Source organism: Hippichthys cyanospilos, unplaced genomic scaffold (assembly GCF_059441005.1).
Source record: "Hippichthys cyanospilos isolate Australia breed blue-spotted pipefish unplaced genomic scaffold, RoL_Hcya_1.0 HiC_scaffold_129, whole genome shotgun sequence".
Taxonomy (NCBI): Eukaryota; Metazoa; Chordata; class Actinopteri; order Syngnathiformes; family Syngnathidae; genus Hippichthys; species Hippichthys cyanospilos.
The window spans coordinates 15001-20000 of NW_028283485.1; positions in this window are offsets into that span (position 1 = coordinate 15001).

The following is a 5000-nucleotide window of genomic DNA, read 5'->3' on the forward strand; positions in this document are numbered from 1 at the left end:
CGGGCCGGCCGGGAAAACGACAAAGTCCAACTTCAGGCTGGGAAGTGGCAAAATGAGGCCGAGTGTCCTGGTTCCCCAAAACGGCTAAAAATAAGGCAAAGTGCCGGTGACGGCCCGGTTCTCGGGCCGGCCGGGAAAACGGCAAAGTCCAACTTCAGGCTGGGAAGTGGCAAACTGAGGCCGAGTGTCCTGGTTCCCAAAATCGGCCAAATATTAGGCAAAGTGCCGCTGTCCGCCCGGTTCTCGGGCCGGCTGTAAAAACGACTAAGTCCAACTTCAGGCTGGGAAGTGGCAAACTGAGGCCGAGTGTCCTGGTTCCCAAAATCGGCCAAATATTAGGCAAAGTGCCGCTGTCCGCCCGGTTCTCGGGCCGGCTGTAAAAACGACTAAGTCCAACTTCAGGCTGGGAAGTGGCAAACTGAGGCCGAGTGTCCTGGTTCCCAAAATCGGCCAAATATTAGGCAAAGTGCCGGTGTCCGCCCGGTTCCCCAAACGCCCCTGGTCGCCCAACTCAGGGGCAGAAGTGCTGAAATGAGGCCGAGTTGCCTGGTTCCCTAAAGCGGCCAAAAAAAGAGCAAAGTGCCGGTGTCCGCCCGGTTCCCCAAACGCCCCTGGTCGCCCAACTCAGGGGAGAAGTGCTGAAATGAGGCCGAGTTGCCTGGTTCCCAAAATCGGCCAAATATTAGGCAAAGTGCCGGTGTCCGCCCGGTTCCCCAAACGCCCCTGGTCGCCCAACTCAGGGGCAGAAGTGCTGAAATGAGGCCGAGTTGCCTGGTTCCCTAAAGCGGCCAAAAAAAGAGCAAAGTGCCGGTGTCCGCCCGGTTCCCCAAACGCCCCTGGTCGCCCAACTCAGGGGAGAAGTGCTGAAATGAGGCCGAGTTGCCTGGTTCCCAAAATCGGCCAAATATTAGGCAAAGTGCCGGTGTCCGCCCGGTTCCCCAAACGCCCCTGGTCGCCCAACTCAGGGGCAGAAGTGCTGAAATGAGGCCGAGTTGCCTGGTTCCCTAAAGCGGCCAAAAAAAGAGCAAAGTGCCGGTGTCCGCCCGGTTCCCCAAACGCCCCTGGTCGCCCAACTCAGGGGAGAAGTGCTGAAATGAGGCCGAGTTGCCTGGTTCCCTAAAGCGGCCAAATATTAGGCAAAGTGCCGGTGTCCGCCCGGTTCCCCAAACGCCCCTGGTCGCCCAACTCAGGGGCAGAAGTGCTGAAATGAGGCCGAGTTGCCTGGTTCCCTAAAGCGGCCAAAAAAAGAGCAAAGTGCCGGTGTCCGCCCGGTTCCCCAAACGCCCCTGGTCGCCCAACTCAGGGGAGAAGTGCTGAAATGAGGCCGAGTTGCCTGGTTCCCAAAATCGGCCAAATATTAGGCAAAGTGCCGGTGTCCGCCCGGTTCCCCAAACGCCCCTGGTCGCCCAACTCAGGGGCAGAAGTGCTGAAATGAGGCCGAGTTGCCTGGTTCCCTAAAGCGGCCAAAAAAAGAGCAAAGTGCCGGTGTCCGCCCGGTTCCCCAAACGCCCCTGGTCGCCCAACTCAGGGGAGAAGTGCTGAAATGAGGCCGAGTTGCCTGGTTCCCAAAATCGGCCAAATATTAGGCAAAGTGCCGGTGTCCGCCCGGTTCCCCAAACGCCCCTGGTCGCCCAACTCAGGGGCAGAAGTGCTGAAATGAGGCCGAGTTGCCTGGTTCCCTAAAGCGGCCAAAAAAAGAGCAAAGTGCCGGTGTCCGCCCGGTTCCCCAAACGCCCCTGGTCGCCCAACTCAGGGGAGAAGTGCTGAAATGAGGCCGAGTTGCCTGGTTCCCTAAAGCGGCCAAATATTAGGCAAAGTGCCGGTGTCCGCCCGGTTCCCCAAACGCCCCTGGTCGCCCAACTCAGGGGCAGAAGTGCTGAAATGAGGCCGAGTTGCCTGGTTCCCTAAAGCGGCCAAAAAAAGAGCAAAGTGCCGGTGTCCGCCCGGTTCCCCAAACGCCCCTGGTCGCCCAACTCAGGGGAGAAGTGCTGAAATGAGGCCGAGTTGCCTGGTTCCCAAAATCGGCCAAATATTAGGCAAAGTGCCGGTGTCCGCCCGGTTCCCCAAACGCCCCTGGTCGCCCAACTCAGGGGCAGAAGTGCTGAAATGAGGCCGAGTTGCCTGGTTCCCTGGAGCGGCCAAATATTAGGCAAAGTGCCGGTGTCCGCCCGGTTCCTTAAACGCCCCTGGTCGCCCAACTGACCGGCAGAAGTGCTGAAATGAGGCCGACCTGCCTGGTTCCCTGGAGCGGCCAAATATTAGGCAAAGTGCCGCTGTCCGCCCGGTTCCCCAAAACGCCCCTGGTCGCCCAACTGACCGGCAGAAGTGCTGAAATGAGGCCGACCTGCCTGGTTCCCCGGAGCGGCCAAATATTAGGCAAAGTGCCGCTGTCCGCCCGGTTCCCCAAACGCCCCTGGTCGCCCAACTCAGGGGAGAAGTGCTGAAGTCAGGCCGAGTTGCCTGGTTCCCTGAAACGGCCAAATATTAGGCAAAGTGCCGCTGTCCGCCCGGTTCCTCACACGCCCCTGGTCGCCCAACTTACCGGCAGAAGTGCTGAAGTCAGGCCGACCTGCCTGGTTCCCTGGAGCGGCCAAATATCAGGCAAAGTGCCGCTGTCCGCCCGGTTCCCCAAACGCCCCTGGTCGCCCAACTGACCGGCAGAAGTGCTGAAATGAGGCCGACCTGCCTGGTTCCCCGGAGCGGCCAAATATTAGGCAAAGTGCCGCTGTCCGCCCGGTTCCCCAAACGCCCCTGGTCGCCCAACTCAGGGGAGAAGTGCTGAAGTCAGGCCGAGTTGCCTGGTTCCCTGAAACGGCCAAATATTAGGCAAAGTGCCGCTGTCCGCCCGGTTCCTCACACGCCCCTGGTCGCCCAACTTACCGGCAGAAGTGCTGAAGTCAGGCCGACCTGCCTGGTTCCCTGGAGCGGCCAAATATTAGGCAAAGTGCCGGTGTCCGCCCGGTTCCTTAAACGCCCCTGGTCGCCCAACTGACCGGCAGAAGTGCTGAAATGAGGCCGACCTGCCTGGTTCCCTGGAGCGGCCAAATATTAGGCAAAGTGCCGCTGTCCGCCCGGTTCCCCAAACGCCCCTGGTCGCCCAACTCAGGGGAGAAGTGCTGAAATGAGGCCGAGTGTCCTGGTTCCCAAAATCGGCCAAATATTAGGCAAAGTGCCGGTGTCCGCCCGGTTCCCCAAACGCCCCTGGTCGCCCAACTCAGGGGCAGAAGTGCTGAAATGAGGCCGAGTTGCCTGGTTCCCCAAAGCGGGCAAAAAAAGAGCAAAGTGCCGGTGTCCGCCCGGTTCCCCAAACGCCCCTGGTCGCCCAACTCAGGGGCAGAAGTGCAGGAATGAGGCCGACCTGCCTGGTTCCCTGGAGCGGCTAAAAATTAGGCAAAGTGCCGGTGTCAAACGCCCCTGGTCGCCCAGCCCAAAAAATGACAAAGTCCCACAAACGCCCCTGGTCGCCCAGCCCAAAAAATGACAAAGTCCCACAAACGCCCCTGGTCGCCCAGCCGAAAAAATGACTAAGTGCCAACAGCGCCCCTGGTCGCCCAAACACTAAACGCCCCTGGTCGCCCAGCCGAAAAAATGACTAAGTGCCAACGGCGCCCCTGGTCGCCCAGCCGAAAAAATGACTAAGTGCCAACAGCGCCCCTGGTCGCCCAAACACTAAACGCCCCTGGTCGCCCAGCCGAAAAAATGACTAAGTGCCAACGGCGCCCCTGGTCGCCCAGGATTAAAAAATGACAAAGTCACACTTCAGGCCGACTTGTGCTGAGCAGAGGCCGGCGCTCCTGGTTCCCTGGAGCGGCCAAATTAAAGGCAATGTCCCGGTGTCATCCCGGTCCCTCAAACGCCCCTGGTCGCCCAGGATTAAAATATGACAAAGTCACACTTCAGGCCGACTTGTGCTGAGCAGAGGCCGGCGCTCCTGGTTCCCTGGAGCGGCCAAATTAAAGGCAATGTCCCGGTGTCATCCCGGTCCCTCAAACGCCCCTGGTCGCCCAGGATTAAAATATGACAAAGTCACACTTCAGGCCGACTTGTGCTGAGCAGAGGCCGGCGCTCCTGGTTCCCTGGAGCGGCCAAATTAAAGGCAATGTCCCGGTGTCATCCCGGTCCCTCAAACGCCCCTGGTCGCCCAGGATTAAAATATGACAAAGTCACACTTCAGGCCGACTTGTGCTGAGCAGAGGCCGGCGCTCCTGGTTCCCTGGAGCGGCCAAATTAAAGGCAAAGTGCCGGTGTCAGCCCGGTCCCTCAAACGCCCCTGGTCGCCCAGGATTAAAATATGACAAAGTCCCACTTCAGGCCGACTTGTGCTGAGCAGAGGCCGGCGTTCCTGGTTCCCTGGAGCGGCCAAATTAAAGGCAAAGTGCCGGTGTCATCCCGGTCCCTCAAACGCCCCTGGTCGCCCAGGATTAAAATATGACAAAGTCCCACTTCAGGCCGACTTGTGCTGAGCAGAGGCCGGCGTTCCTGGTTCCCTGGAGCGGCCGAATTAAAGGCAAAGTCCCGGTGTCAGCCCGGTCCCACAAACGCCCCTGGTCGCCCAGCCACACGGCGCCCCTGGTCGCCCATCCACAAAAACGGCAAAGTGTCAAAAATGCCCCTGGTCGCCCAGCCAATAAACGCCCCTGGTCGCCCATTCATAAAAACGGCAAAGTGTCAAAAATGCCCCTGGTCGCCCAGCCACTAGCCGCCCCTGGTCGCCCATCCATAAAAACGGCAAAGTGTCAAAAATGCCCCTGGTCGCCCAGCAAACAAACGCCCCTGGTCGCCCATCCATAAAAACGGCAAAGTGTCAAAAATGCCCCTGGTCGCCCAGCAAACAAACGCCCCTGGTCGCCCATCCATAAAAACGGCAAAGTGTCAAAAATGCCCCTGGTCGCCCAGCAAACAAACGCCCCTGGTCGCCCATCCATAAAAACGGCAAAGTGTCAAAAATGCCCCTGGTCGCCCAGCAAACAAACGCCCCTGGTCGCCCATCCATAAAAACG